This window comes from Chiloscyllium plagiosum, unplaced genomic scaffold (genome assembly GCF_037043375.1).
Source record: "Chiloscyllium plagiosum isolate Xiang-an unplaced genomic scaffold, Cpla_swu_hap1 HiC_scaffold_18, whole genome shotgun sequence".
Classification (NCBI taxonomy): domain Eukaryota; kingdom Metazoa; phylum Chordata; class Chondrichthyes; order Orectolobiformes; family Hemiscylliidae; genus Chiloscyllium; species Chiloscyllium plagiosum.
In genome coordinates, this window is record NW_028270156.1 from 104,451,737 (window position 1) to 104,468,694 (window position 16,958).

Below are 16,958 nucleotides of genomic sequence, written 5' to 3' on the forward strand. Positions count from 1 at the left end.
TAATAGAGAATCCATGGCTTCAAATATGGAAAGCATAGAGTCGCAAACCAGAGAAATGAGGTAGCCAAGAGGCAAATTGCTTTCTTCTTCAGGTAATGTTAATTTAGCAATATCCGTACCTGAAAACACCAGTGAGAATATCACTCTGTTCCTCAGCTGTGACGACGAGATGTTTGATTTGATTTGGCAGTGAAAGTTTTGTCTGTGAGTAGTACAAACAGGCCAGAAGAAGCAAGGTCAGATAGATGAGAGGATGCTTAGAGAGATTAAAACACAAAGGTTACACTGCACAGGAGGTTCGCGAAGCAAAATCAACATGCACAATATTAACACAATTTGAAAGTAGAGATTCCTGTCATCAGTCTGCTGGCGGCATTGAAGAAGCTGTTCTTGAAACTGCTGGTGTCTATGTTCGCGCTTTAGTAATTCTGCTTCACAGAAGAGTTTGAAGGAAAGCATAACTTGTGTGGGAATGGTCACTGATTATTTTGGCAGCCTTTCTGCTGGAACAGGAAGTGTAAATCTTGCCCAAGGATGGGAGGTTGGTTTCTGTATCGGTCTGGACTGAACACATATCATTCTGTAGTTTTGTCCAATGCTGGGCAGAGCAGGTGACAGACCCGGCCATCATGCGCCTGGACATCAGGCTTTCTATTCTGTATATGCAAAAGTTGTTGAGGGTCCTTGCGAATATGTCGAATTTTCGAGGTAACCTGAGGAAGAAGAGACGTTTCTGTGCCTTTTTGATCGTCACAACTATGTAGGACGTCCAAGACAGATTATTGGTTATCGTCATTCCGCAGAAATTGACGCTCTTCAAACTCGCAATGTCAGTTCCATTGATGTCGATGAGGCATGCCCTTCCCCTTTCTTCTTGATGTTAATGATCAGTTATCTTGTTTTTCTGACATTCAGCGAGAGGTTATCTTTGCACAACAAGGCCAAGCCCTCTATCTCCCTTCTGTATCTTAACTGATCATTGATTTATACCCTTGGTGTCATCAGCAAAATCTTAGATGGCGTTCGTTTGGAATAAGTCTACACAGTCGTGGTAGTACAAGAATTACAGTCGGGTGATGCGAATGCAACCTGGGCTGGGCGTTTCCCCTTATAGAATCGCCACAGAGTGTAAACAGGAACTTCGGTCTAAAACGTCCAATCCGAACCGCCCACTCATGCCCATTACCCTACTACTGCACATTTGCCCCAAAATAATGCACATAACCTACACATCACTGAACACTTTGAGAAATTAACCACGGCCAATTTACTTAAATTCGACACCTTTGTATTGTGCGAGGAAACCGGACAAGACACACCAGCGAATGTGCAAACGTTATAGAGACAGTCACCCAAGGCTGAAATCCAACCTGGATCCCTACCACCTTGAGGCACCAGCGCTTACCACTGAACCGCCATGCCACCAGCACTGTTACCAATTATTGTACATGAATTGCAGTTGGTTTTCTTCACTGATTGTTGTATGTGCAATAGGAAGCCGAGGATCCAGTTGCAGAGCATGAACTTTGGTCCCAAAATTTTGAGATCAGACTGGAGGGGATTATCATGTTGAAGGCGAAGTTACGGATTATGGTTAAGAGTCTTGCATCCAAATGTTCCAGGGCCAAGTTCATTGCTCGGAAAATTGTGACTTCTATGGACCTGTTACATTGGTATGCAGATTGCATTGGATTGAGGCAGGCAGGCTGCCAAGAATTGATGTGAGCTCTAACTAGCCCGTATGTGAACATTATAAGTACAAAGCTCCGAGCCACTGGTTGCTTGTCATGATATTTTACGAAAATTGGATGATGCTCAAGCATTTATGCCCAACTGAATTTCATTTGTGTGGCAGCCTCAAAGTTCTCATTTCTCCGCAACTTGAATACATTGTAAACTTACAACTGGAAAACAAAGGTGATAAATTCATTGTTACTGGCAATTTGGACAAGTAAGTCCGAAATGAGCGAGAATAATTCTTGAGAGGTAAAGAAGTGTTACAAGATTTATGTCAGACATTTATCTCTGTCGTGGATCGGTGCATTGTTTTCCAAATGTCTCACCAACGTACATTGATGCGGAGTCTGGATAATATACAAGGGCTGGGCTAACTTATAAATCTGGAGATTGAAATGATGCACAGTGTCAAGACAACATCTTAGATGGAGAAAACATCTGCTCCAAGGATCCCATACCTGAAATATCAGACGAAATTAAAATGTCCTTAATACAGCATATGGAATACTATAATTTTACAATTAGCTTCATAAGCTGTCATCAAAAACAAGCAGTTGAATTGCTCCACAAACTTATATTTTTGCTGAAAGGTCCACGTGAAAGGGTTTGAAAGAACGCCAAACGGAATAACAGAAGAATTTCTCAGCTTTCAACATCAAGCAACAGAAAGCACTGATTCGAATGATGACTTTGCATCGTTTTCCTATGTTATGTATCAATGATCGACCGGGAAGTTCCGATTTCGTGAACTATTTTCCAGGTTCGGGCACTGACGGGAATGAACTGCCGAAATCGAACTGAGTTTTGTTAACAGTATCAACAAAAAAGAAAAAGGTAATCTCTGAGAGACAAGTTGGTTTTTGCAATCATAATGCAACGAAAAAATAGGACACAAGTGGAGATTCACTACTGATGCATAATTTTAAGGAAAAGAGTGATGGTTTATTTGTTCAAAATGTCAAAATGTTGAAGATAATTTTTTTCTCTCTGCTTGGAAATGTGAAATTAAAATGAGATGCGAGAGGATGTTGGAGAGGTGAGTAGAGTTGGGAAATTTAAAAGACATCTGGGTTGCAACAACAGTTGGAAAAGATTAGAGTGATACAGGCCGAATGCAGGAAATTGGAACTCATTCACTTGCAAAAATTTGTTTGGGGCTTACGAGTGCGAGTGAAGGGTCTTTGTCTGGCCTACAAGACTCTAAGACGCTATGGTTCTATGCATGAAAGCTCCAAATGCTTTGTGAGCTATGTTGAGTTGCTGGACTTTTCTCTGGGTTAAAAATCCAAAATGCCACGACGATTTCGTACCACATTTCAATTTCACAATGCAGAGAATGAGGAGATTTGACTCCAACTACTTGATTAAATAAACAGCCTAGTGTCAGACATGGAAGTCATATCAATTCTTGAACAAAACAGATTTTAGTAATGTCCTTCATGAATGTAGATCTGCCGTCATTACCTTCCTTTATTTAGAAGTAACTCCAAACCCATTGTATATTATTGCTCGTTGACTCCCCGTCTGGGCCACCAGGAACAAGCAATAAGTATTGGCTTTTCCAGTGACACCCGCATCCGATCAATTTTAAATATCAGCTGATTGGACTCAGTCATAAATTATTCACATCATCAGTCAGCCTATTTGCAAATGAATGGATATTGAGCTTCAGCAAATTAATGTGCTCAATCTGCCCGTCTGAATGGTTTCATATGCTGTTTAGAGGATCGGTGGACTAACCTCCATTAAGTACACATGTTTTCTTTCCACCATTAGAAATGGGAGGAAGGAATTTAACAAATAAGAAAAAGTACTCACTGAGCTCATTTGCAGAGCCACTGGCTGATAACAGCTCTTTATATAATAACAATGAATGTCGGCAAATTAATTGCCAGAGTAAAGCGCGGGCAGAATTCGTTAATGGAATGCGTTAAGCATATGCGCATTGAGAAGCAATGCATTCTTTGAAATTGGAGGGAAAGATGTAAATAATGACAAATGTATTGAAAGGCGTGGGAAGGTCTTCACTCTGTTGCACACACACACACACACACACACACACACACACACACACACACACACACACACACACACACACACACACACACACACACACACACACACACACACACACACACACCAGATATTCAAGAGTGAGTTACAGACTGGAATGTTATGCAGCATTTTCGGAGTCGGCTATATATGTAAACCAGATACCCGGCAGGAAGTTACACATCATAATGTTATAGAGGAGTTTGGATGTGGGTTATATGTATAAACCAGATACCCGGCAGGGATTTACAGACGGGAATGATACAGAGGAGTGGGTCATATGTGTAAACCAGATACAGGGGAGGGAGTTACATACTGGAATGTTATACAGGTGTTTTGGAGTGGCTTAAATATGTGTATAAACCAGATACCCTGGAGGGAGTTACAGACAACAGTTTCGGAGTTGTTTAAGTATATAAAACATCAGATACCCTGTAAGTGAGTTACAGACTGGAATGTTATGCAGGAGTTTCGGAGTGGGTAATACATATAAACCAGATATTCGGGAGTGAGTTGCAGACATCATTTTTATGCAGGAGTCAATTATCTCTATAAACCTGATACCTGGGAGGGCGTTACAGATGGGAATGTTGTGCAGGAGTTTCGGAATCGGTTACATCCACAAACCAGATACCTAGGAGGGAGTTAACGACTGGAATGTTGTACAGGTGTTTTGGAGTAGGTTCTTATATATAAGAACCAAGTACCCGGGATGAGTGACGGATTGGAATATATACAGGAGTTTTGGAATAGGTTTTACATATATAAGCTAGATAACTGGGAGAGAGTTACAGTCTGGAATGTAATGCAGGTGTTTCGGAGTGGGTTGTATATACAAACCAAATACACGGGAGGAAGTTAAGATTGGAATGTTATACAGGAGTTTCTGGATGTGTTGTATGTATAAACCAGATACCCGGGAGGGAGTTCCACACTGGAAAGTTATACAGGAGTTTCGGAGTGATCTATTTCTATAAATCAGATACCCGGGAGTGGGTTGCAGACTGGAATGCTACACAGGCGTTTTGCAGTAGATTATATATATATAAACCAGATCCCCGGCAGTTACTCACAAACTGGAATGTTATACAGGCGTTTCACAATGGGTTATATATATTTAAACTAGACTGGAATGTTATGCAGGAGTTTAAGATTGGGTTTTACATATGTGTAACAGATAGCAGTGAGTAAAGTATATTTGGAATCGATTCGAGGCGATAGAGAATAACACATGAGAGAAAATGCTAGAAAATCTCAGCAGGTCTGGCAGCATCTGTAAGGAGAGAAAAGAGCTGACATTCCGAGTCTAACTGACCGTTTGTCAAAGCTGGGGCTTTGACAAAGAGTCAGTTAGACTCGAAACATCAGGTTTTTTCTCTCCTTATGGATGTTGCCAGACCTGCTGAGATTTTCCAGAATTTTCTCTTTTGGTTTCAGACTCCAGCATCCGCAGTAATTTGCTTTTATCCAGAAAATAACACATACTCTGGAGTGTCATGATTTGTAGAAGCTGGTGTTGGACTGGTGTCTACAACCTTGAAAGTCACACAACACCAGATTATAGTCAAACAAGTTTAAGTGGAAGCAATAGGTTTCGGAGGGCTGCTCCTTTAGCAGGTAGTTGTGGAGTACATAACTGCAAAGCCTAAATTAATAGCAAATGTTTGCAGTGCAATGTAACTGAAATTATACATTGAAAAGTGCCTTGATTGTTTAGGTCTCTTGGTCTCTCATCTGTTAGAATGACTATGATGTTTCACTTTTTACAGAATGAAATCGCATTTTATTTTAAACTTACATTCTCAGGTTAACTGCAACAATTGGTGTGAGACATTTAAGATGTCGAAGGTGTTGTCCCCCTGTGTTCTGTTGTCTGTGCCATAATATTGGGACTGATTCTAATCTAAAAAAATGAGTGAACAGCCTTACATGGATTCATGCAGTTTTTGAGCAAAGTATAATGTAACTCTGCATGTACAAATTCACCCTACAAGCATATCTGTGTATGTGTGCATATGGGTATGTTTGTGTGTGTGTGTACACAAGCGTGTGTGTGTGTACATGCGTGTGTGCCTGGGGTGAGTGTCTGTGAGTGAGAGTGTCTGTAAGAGTGTCTGTGTGCATGCCTGTGTATAAGTGTGTCTGTGTGTATGGATATGAGCACGCCTGTGTGTGTGTGTGTGTGTATCTGGGGTGAGGGGTTGTGAATATCTTTGAGAGAGGTTATATTTGTGAGTGTGTGAGTGTAAAGGAGTCTAAGTCTGTCGGACGGTACATGTGAGAGTGTGCCTGTTGGAGTGTGTGTGTGTGTCTGTGTGCATGTCTGTGCATAGATGTGTGTGTGTGTGTGTGTGTGTGTGTGTGTGTGTGTGTGTGTGTGTGTGTGTGTGTGTGTGTGTGTGTGTGTGTGTGTGTGTGTGTGTGTGTGTGTGTGTGTGTGTGTGTGTGTGTGTGTATACAGTGCAATTGTGGTCACCTGCAGTGTGACCTGAACCCAAGGTTCTGGATGAGGTCCTCCGTATGGGTAACAAACTTAGCTATCAGCTTCTACTCGGCCACTTTTCGCTACTGCCTGTCCCAAAGTCTGCCTTGGAGGATGGTCACCGAAGGTCTGAGGTCGAATGTCCTGGACCGCTGAAGTGTTCTCCAACGGGGAGGAAATACTCCTGTCTGTTGATAGTTGTGCGGTGCCCATTCTGCCGTTGCCATAGCCTCTGTCGGTTTCAACTGAGTACCATGCAGCGGATGAGGCAGACAGCATTGGCTGAGTCGCATGAGTACCTGGCACGTACATGGTCGAAGGTATCCCCACGCGTAATGGATACCATGAATGACTCTCCTGCTCAACATCTTCTCTCGCCTGCGTTCTTATGACTCTCAGATTAAATCACCACCAATCGCTTTTCTCTGACCAGAAAATAGCCCTTAAGTTCTGTTAAGACGATGACAACACACAACCTCAGTACTGAGACTTAAATCGTGTAGTATTCCTTTATGTCTGACTCAATTACATTAAGTCTCTGTCCCAGAACACATTCTCAGGCAATGAGGTGCACTCTTAGGAACGAACGTCTGACTTTAAGTTATTCACTCATTATTGGTCTTCAGGGCTCCTGCATCAGGAGGCTCTCACTGTGATCCACTATCAGTACAGACCCTTTAATATGTGGCCCATGTGATTCCCATGCAATGAGACACCGCCACAGAATTGACCCTCTGACAAATACTCACTGCCTCAAATGTACCCTCTCCCAATGGGGCATTCAGTCAGGACTAACCCTCTGGTAGATCTGCAATATCTCAGTATTGATGCACTAATCATGTCGCAAACCCTCAATTCTAACTTCTCCATCACAAGATATTGGCTCAGGATTCATCTTCTCCAATGGTGCACTCTCACAATTCTGACCTTCTGAAAATGAGTCTCACCCTCAGCGTTCAAGCTCAATGAGTGCTTCAATGCCTCTGTACTGACGCTTTAATAGAGCTCTGATATCTCAGTACAGACCCTCTACTCGTGTGGCAGTCTTTCAATACTGATACAAGTACAATGAGGCACTGTTTCAGTATTGACCCATTTTGTGTTACACAACACCAGTTCTCCCATTGTCCGAAATAGTGAAGAACGGTCAGATTGTCAGCACTGTGGAAATGCATTATTGTGTGACGTTCAACTCTCAGGCAGTGCCTTGTTATGAGATTTTCAGAACCGAGGGAGTGCCTCATGATTTGCGGGTGAGTACTGAGGTGCTGCAGCAATAAATGGGAGAATTGTTTCAATATAGCACGAAACAGGAATATTATGGCAGTGTAATACTGATTGATAGATTTAGAGTAGGGAACCCCTCAATGGGAAAATCAGTAAATGGGAGAATTAGCGTAGTTCAGCAATTCATGCAGAATCTGTTCAGGATATCGGTAAATGGGAATATTAGTGCAGAGTGCCAATAACGTAGGAAATTGGAGCAATGCACGATTAAATGGGAGAACACGGACAGTGAATCAGTAACTTAGAGAAACATTGCAAAGGAGCAATCGTGGAGATTTGTTGCATTAAATGATAAAAAAGTGAGTAGGACACCATTATGTGAAAGATGTGTGTCAGAAAACAACTAAGTGGGAGAATTGGGAAAACACTATACTCAGTAGAAGAGTTGGAGCACGAAAGGAAGGATTTGTGCAGGAATGTTGATTTGGAAATTTGACGCAGACGACACTGACATTAGAGAATTCTGGCAGCGGATCACAAAATGGGGAGAATTGAGGCTTGGAAATACTAAATGGATGAACAGATGCATAATTTAGATTTGGGACATGGCGCCAGTAAATGGGAGCATTAGAGTAGGGCACCAGTTAATGGAAGAATTAATATAGGTGTATGAATAAGTGGGAGGATTGGACATTAGTAAATGGGGGGTATGGTTCACAGTGCCATGACATTAGTAGATTGATGGAAGTGTCATTAAATTAAATATTGGAACAGAGCAGCAGTAAATGGGAGAATGGGAGAGTTTGGCCTGTTCCAGGATTTGTCCAGGATTGGCAAAAGGGAGAATCAGTACAGGGCAGTGGAGCGCTAAAAAGACTCATACAGATTTTCTGTCCGGAAACAGACAGTTCAGTCTAATCGTCCGTGCCTCAATTTAAGAACTCGGGCAGGGGACCACTGACCAGGACAATCATTGGAGAGACAATATCAGATAATGGGATAATTGTTGCTCTGTAACATTAAAAGACAATATCAGATAATGGGATAATTGTTGCTCTGTAACATTAAATGAGAGAATTGGGGCAGAACAATACAGGTAGGGCAATTAGAGTAAGGCACGGTTAAATGGGTGAATTGGGCTCTGGTACTCTGTTATTCCAAATACAATCACGTATCACTGACTCTCTGACAAGTCACTCCCTCAGGAATGAAATGCTGACAATATGACGCTTCGTCACTTTTAACCCTCTGAGAAGGAAGCACTCCCTCACTACTAAGGCTCGGACAGTGCTTCAATAACTCGGTACTGATGCTGTAATTGTGGAACAATCCCTCAGTTTTAACCCCATTACAAAGGGGCAGTGGCAGTGTATTCAACCTCTGTTCCTAATTCACTCACTCAGTGCCTCAGTGCAGTGAGATCAGAATTCAGGGCTGCGTCATGATTAGAGGGTGAAGAGAGAGGTGGTACTGAAGCACTGTCAGAGAGTTCGTGCTGAGCGAGTAATTCCTTTTCAGACGGTCAGAACTGAGCAAGGGACTTATTTTCAGTGTTTGTGTTCGGCACTGGGGAATTAAAGGAAGTCCTCACGATTTGGGCATCCGCCCTGTGGGTCTTGCAGATCGATAATAGGATCAGTACTGAGAGCGCACTGCAATGTCAGACTTCAGACATTCCTACTTTCTTCGAGGATCTGTAGTGAAAGAATGCCTCTTTGCCTGATGGTCAGTCTGATGCAGTTTCTCTTTATCAAAAGGTCAGAATTTATGGATTGTGTCATTGGTGCCATGAAAAAGAAGTGTTCTGTCCGTACTAATCCTCTGGCAGTGCTTCAGTAATGCCTCTGTTCTCACCCTCTGATTGTGCAGCACTCCTTCCTTTGCGACGCCTTTACAAAGAAGCATCGACTGAGTATTGACCCTCTGTTCCAAATGTACTTTGTCAGTGTATCAGTGTAATGAGGTCAGAATTGAGGGCTGTTACATGACAGCATTGAGGTGTTGCAACTGTCAGCGAGTTAGTCCTGATGGAGTGGTTTATTTTCAGAGGGGCAGTAGTGAAGAAGTATCTTATTATCTGAGGTTCATTGCTGAGCGAGTGATTCGTCAGATAGTGCTCAAGGATTGTCTGAGAATTAATGGAATACCCTTGCCCTAATTTCTGGCAGAACCTGTGGAGAGAAAGCAGATTCAACATTTCTGGTCAGGTGACACTCCCACACAACTGATGGCAGCTCGGAAAATGTCGGTTTATATGCTGAAGATAGAATGGCGGCGGGGGATGGAGATGAGTTAAGGTATACACATTAGATAGGAATCGAACCCGAAGAGAGGCACGAACAGTTGGACAAACAAAATGAGTGATATTGACCTAATACGTTAAAATAGCTGCCCATAGGGACTGTGAGGAGTTAAAAATCGGGTGTGTGCGTTAACAGACGGTGTGACAAAATGACGCATGATATTTCAGACCCGAAAAGTTTTGTATTTTATATTGAGTCCAGAGGGCTGCAGGGTCCCCAAGCGGAAAATGAGGTGTTGTTGATCCAGCTTGTGCTAAGATTCACTAGAACACAGAAGCAAGCCTGAGATAGAGATGTTAACCAGGCAGCAGAGTGGTGTGTTCTCGTGCCAGGGTCTTTTCTGAGGACAGAACATAGATGTTCTGCTAAGTGAACACCCAGTCTACGCTTCGATTTCCCAGTGCAGATTCCCCAGCACGTTGGTGACACAGTTTTCCACCGATCCATCTCCTGCACCTTTCTCCTGCACCCCTCACCTCGCCACCCACCCCCATATCATCGAACGTCACGGTGTGGCTGGAAGCCCCGGGGTCCTCCCTGAGTGTAAGACAGCCCTGCACCAGGACGCATTCGAATGGTCAAGGAGTCTTCAAATTAAAACTCCGAGGCAATCATCCATTAATCAAACCGAAACCTCTCATGTATGTTTGAAAATATTTCTTCCAGATGTTGGTAATTATTTCTGAGGCCACTTGATAAAGTTTGATCATGGACAGAAAAAACGTCGGCAAGACTTGAGACCATTGGCTTTTAAACCAAGAGCCTGTATAACTCGACCAATACTTAAAGTTTTGGTTGTATTTTAAAAGCACATCGCTGATTCCATTTGCCTTGACATTTGTTTCTAAAGAGAAACACAACTGACTGAAGAAATGGCAGAAAGGCTGCAGAATTTGTATGGATCCCGCACACAGAGCAGGTTCCTGGTGACATGAATGTGTTTGCAGTGGTTGAGATCATACTGTCCTCATCTCTCCACAATGAATGCCAAAGCGTTTATTTTGGAATATCAAAAATAAAATTGAAGCAACAATCATTTCAGGAATAGTAATCTGAAGTTCGAACTCGCTAACACGCGGATTTGGGTGATCTTGCAGAGTTAGTACACCTCAGACTCTGGGTGCATTTCGAAGGTCGGCTATTCACCAAAATCTTTGAGAGTTGAAAAGAGGCATGGTCTAAGATGTGTTCAGAAAATATATAATGGAATACTTTGTCAGTTAGTTGGAACTCTCTTGCATAAGTAGCAGTGGATACAGGATCATTTATTAACAAAGCATCTGAGACAGATAATTAAGATAATAAGGGCAATGGGCCAAATGCATGTTACTGGAGTTCAGGCTCAGAACATCTTTGATTTGCTTGAATTGTGGAAAATACTCGAGTGGCTGAATGGTGGAATCCACTTCCTGCGTTCCTACAAACTTTGCTGGTTCCTTCTTGCACATTTCCAGCCTGTCACTGGGTGCATTGCCATAAAGAAAATGATCTTCAATAAAAACTGATCTGGGAATAACTTGAACAGGTATACAATGGCAACTGTTATAAATGTTCTTAGCAATACAATGACAAAACAATTAACAGACTGTATTCTCCCAATTGAATCATTAGAAACTGCATATTCTTGGTTTAAAACAGTCCCAATAATGATTTGCTTTGCTGAGTTCCAAATGATACGACACAGGTAAAAACAGAAAAGAGGCAGAATTCCAGTCACAAACGCTCCAATCCTCCAATGACAGCAAAAATCAACAATGCAGGTTCTTCCTGGGTCTGCTGCAAGCCTTGAGTTGTAAGGTTCTGCAACTCAGTCAAAAAATCCCAATAAACCCTAGCATAGGCTTTGAAACATGTAGGGAGATTATGTTCTGATCATGCAATCTCCGAGCATTTCCAAAGGCGTAAGGGAGTCACCCAGAAACATCACTCAACAAATTCGGAAGTGTTCTAAACCGCTTATTTCTTTTACTTTAGTTAAAGAATGGCCTTTGCAAATCTGAACGTGAGCACTGGGAAAAATGTGTTATTGAGAAACTCCGTTTTTGTTGATTGTCAGGTTTCGCATTCAGTTTTGTTGATATCGAAGTTAATCTGTTTTCCAAATAAAGGCACAGAGCATAAAAGCCCATTAAATCCAGGAAGGGATGTTCGTGAAGCACGATATCAGTGTTGAGAAAGAAGCAAAAGCGAAGTGGAATCAAAATGATTTCATTGTTGTTTGATCAGAAAGCATTGGCGCTGTGGACCTCTGGTGATCAATTTCATTCAATGCATGTTTTTTGAACAATTACCTGTTGTTGATAAGAAATGTAGTTGTGGCCTGCCTATGCCATAGAGTCATAGAGATGTACAGTATGGAGCAGATCGTTCGGTCCAAGCCGTCCATGCCGACCAGATATCCCAAGCCAATCTAGTCGCACCTAATAGCACCCGGCCCATATCCCTCCAAATCTCTCCTATTCATATACCCATCCAAATGTCTCTTAAATTTAGCAATTATACCAGCGTTTCAAGACATCCAGCACTTCTTCCTGTAATTTAGACATTTTGCAAGATGTCACTGTCTAATTCCCGACATTCTACATCTTCCATTCTCTTTTCCACAGTAAATAATGATGCAAAATACTCGTTTAGTATCTTCCCCCATTTTCTGCGGTTCCACACAAAGGTCACATTGCTGATCTTGAGGAGCCCCACTTACTCCCTAGTCACCCTTTTGAGCTTAACGTATTAGTAAAAATCCTTTGGATGCTCCTTAATTCTATTTGTCAAAGCTACCTCATGTCCCCTTTTTCCCTCCTGATTTCACTCTTAAATATACTCCTACTGCCTTTATACCTTTCTAAGGATTCACTCGAACTATCCTATCTCCACCTTACATAAGTTTCCTTCTTTTTCTTAACCAAACCAGCAATTTCATTAGTCATGCAGCATTCCCGAAATCTACCAGTCTTTCCGACCCAACCACCCCCACGCCCCCCCCGCCACTCCCACCATCAGGAATATACTTTTTCTACTTTCTCTGGATTCTCGTTATCTCATTTCTGAAGCTGTACCTTTACCTGCGAAAATCTGCCCCCAATCAACTTTCGAAAGTTATTGCCTGATGCTATAAAAATTGTCCTCTGTCCAATTTAGAAGTTCAAATTTAGATCTGGTCTATCCTTTTACATCACTAATTTAAATCTAATAGGATTTTGGTTGTTCGCCCCAAAGGTTTCGGCCATTGACACCTCAGTCACCTGCCCTGCTTTATTTCCCAAGAGTTGGTCAGGTCAGAGTAGGTACATCCACATACTGAATCAGAAATTTTTCTCGTGCTCACTTAAACCATTTCTCTCCATCTAAACCCTTAACACTATGGCAGTCCCAGTCTATGTTTGGAAAGTTAAAATCCCGTATTATAATCACTCTATTATTCTTACACATAGCTGAGATCTCCTTACAAATTTGTCTCTCAAATTCCCTCTGACTATTAGGAGGTCTATAATAAAATCCCAATAAGGTGACAATCCGTTTCTTATTTTTCACTTCCACCCAAATAACTTCCCTGAATGTATTTTCTGGAATGTCAGCACAGCTGTAATGGTATGCCTTATCAAAAACTCCACTCCCCTCCTCTCTCGCCTCCCTTTCTATCTTCTTCTGGTATTTGTATACTGGAACATTATGCTCCCAGTCCTTCCCGTCCCTGAGCCATGTTTCGAAAATTGCTACGATATCCCAGTTCCATGCCCCTAACCATGCCCTGTGTTCATCTGCCTTCCCTGTTCGGCCACTTACATTTAAATAAATGCAGTTTAATTTATTATGTGTTGAGCTCCGTCAATTAGTAGAGTAAGAGATTCTTTATCACAGGTCGTGCGTTTATGAGTGAAAACTGGGAGTGAATGGGAGACCAGTTTGCAGTTGTGGCTTAACATTCCCTAACAGTGGCTCTTCAAATTTGACAGGTTAAATTCATGTCCTGAGACCAGTACATGACTCAATTAGATAATTATAGCCAATTGATAGGTGAATAAAAGGAATGCTGTCCATACCAAAGAACTCTAAAATTCAAGGAAATAATTAATCTCTGCAGTACCTTCCGAACAAGATATGACTGCTTACCTGTGCAGTCACAGGAATTCGGACTCGAGAAAAAGTAAGGCATTTATAAGAATGAAGAAGACTTCCCCATCATGGTCAGCGAGGAGCTCACAACCTCTTTCATGTCCCTTCCCCCACGGATATTGATGATCTGGAGCAAGACGATATCAACGTTAATTAGGACCTCATGAAAATCAAAGAGCTCCATTGAAGAACGCAAGTGTATTCACAGTTTTCATAGCTGTTGCCGTGAGACCTAAAACGAGGAATATGAGAGTGGTAATGATGAAGGTCATATGTAACTAATATTAGTTGACTTGACCTCTCCACCAGTAACATCCACGATCCTTACCCTGACTGTAAGAAGGAAGGACTTGCCTAAGCTGAGGAAATCCTTTACTTTTGGGTCAATTTACTGAAAACATCAAATAATCATGAAATTGTTTTGAAGAGAAGCGGGCAATATTTTGAAAAATAATTGACTTTGAGGTGGCGTAACTGGCTCAAGTTCTTTTCACAGTCTGTTCACTAGTTTATTCACTATGTGTCTACGTTTCAGGACTTTCCCAATATTGAGGCATGATGGCTCAGTGGTTAGCACTGCGACATCACAGTGCCTGCGTTCCATTCCGGCCTTGGAAGTCGGTCTGTTCGAAGTTTGAACAACCGTCACAGGTGCGTTCGAGTTTCCCCCACTGTCTATATGTGTGTCGGTTATGTGTAATGCAAACACGAAATGGTCCATAGTATCCAGGGAAATTCAGGGTTTTGGGGTGTGTTATGCGGTATGCTTTCGAGACAGTTAGTCTTGACATGTTGGTACGAATGGCCTGTTCCACACCATAAGGATTTAATAACATTGATGTTTGAAATCTATTCAGTTCAATACATTGAAAGGTGACATTCAGATCCTGATGTATCAAGTGACTCTGTCCAATCTCAGCATGATGTATTAACTAAGTTACCCATCAGCAAATCATTTTCTTTCTCATGTACTTGAAAAATGAATTATGAAATTTAGTGATGATCTGTTTTCCCAACTTCCCCCTCCTCCTTTTGCCGAAATCCAAATCCTGCTTTGGATAATTTTCCAGAAACTTCTGTTAAAAAAATGCAACTGGAGACAGCACTATGTTTGAAAATTCACTTTAGCCACGCATTGTCACAAAGCATCAATCTGAGCATGTTTGAACAACTGGGCACAATATCAGGCATTAGCCCAAGTTTGATAACTGGTTGTGTGGAGATTCGATGAGCAATTATTAAGGCACGGAAGGAAGCCTTTCAAACCATTGCATCAGGGCGATTCTCGAATATGCTTTCGGATATTGTTCCGTTTCTGCAACTTTTCCCTGTAATCCCGCATCTTGTTTCAAGTTACATAATAAACCGATGACTTTGACTGAACTTGCCTAAACCACAGTTCCACACAATGCATTCCAGACATAGTTACTGGCTGTGTAAAGTTCCTTTCTGACGTCACATTTCGATCTGTTGTAATGTATTTCAACTAGACACTCGTATTCTTACTGCTACTACGAGAAGGAACGCTTTCTATTATCTACTCTGAATAGCCCACTGATGACTTAGAAAACATCTTGCAAGTTTCCTGGCAGCATTTTCCAATCTAATGTAATGGCTGAAATGTTTCACTGCTGGAATTGCCATGTCGAAATTGTTACTCCAATCCTGCAGTGTACCCTCTGTTCCTGTTTTCTGCGTATTCTCAAATATATCTGGAAATCGTCTTTTGATCAAACCTGGCTTTTGAATATCTTCATGTTGATTAATTAACTTGAACAAGGATTGGGAAGAATTAAGGCAGTGTTTCCCATGTCGGCTCTAATCTTTTTTCCTGCCTCCATCGACTTTCCCCCATCCCTAACTCCTCTCTGTTGAAACTCACTGAGAATCTGCCCAGGCTCTTAAGCCGGAGACTGTTTCTGAAAGAAAAACTGCACTTGACTCCCAGTCACAGCAAACACAAAACCGTCTAATTTGTAGTTTTAGGCGGATGCCTTTCATTGGTGAGCTTCTCGGTGAAAGCAAGCCTTCGTGTCTGATCAGGAAGTTTCCAGCCTGTGTTTTATGTCTCCAACCCCAGTCGCTTCACACCACACTGCGCATGCACCCTAGGCAGGCGATTGGCAGCAGTGCTTGCCCAACAGGAGTAGGGGGCAGGGAGACTAAGCCTTTAGACAGTGAGAATGAATGGGAACGAGCCTCCGAATGGTGGGGACTGGTTCGGGAGAACAATCACACTCATCTCATTCAGAACAAATCAGACGGGAAAGGTGATACTCATCTCAAAGTCTGTCTCAGTCATGTGGGAGATGGGTGAGTCCAGCACATTCCATGCATAAGGTATAGTGGAAGTAGTGTCAACAATCTTTAGCCAGGAATGCGAAAGGATGGTCGAGGCACAGAATCCATGAATCGATTTGCCTTTTTGGGTGTTGTAGACATTGACGACTGTCAGATCCGGAACAGAGAAACGTGGGAAGAGTAGTCGGTCATTTTGCCCTTCGAGCTTGCTTGCCATTCAATATAATGACGATTAGTGTTAATAGTCAGCAAAGCTGGTACGGTGTAACCAGATTATATCTATTTAAACAAATGCTAGTTATGTCGAGTCCGAAAAAATCAGAAAAATATCCCACCACACCCATTGCCCAACTCCAGACAATCAACAAAGTTATTGAAAGGTCAACAAGATTATAACCAGGTTGCACCCTCTCAGCAATAAACAGCTCACTGGTGTTGTGTATTGCATTAGAGCCACGCTTTTTTTGTCCTCATTGCAGAATTAGTCTAACATGTATTAAGTACTGAACTCCAGAGGCAAGGAGAGAGTGACTGCCCGTGACATTAAGACATGATATGTCCCACTAAGGCATCAAATAAATATTGCAAAACTGGGATCAATTGAAATTAAGGGAAACTCTCCACTGTGTGTAACCATCCAGCCCAAATAGTTTGTACTTCTTGGTGGTCAATCACTCAAAGTACAGCACGTCACTGCAGTCCTTTTTCAGGGTAGAGTCCGACGTCCAAAAATTCTTAGATGC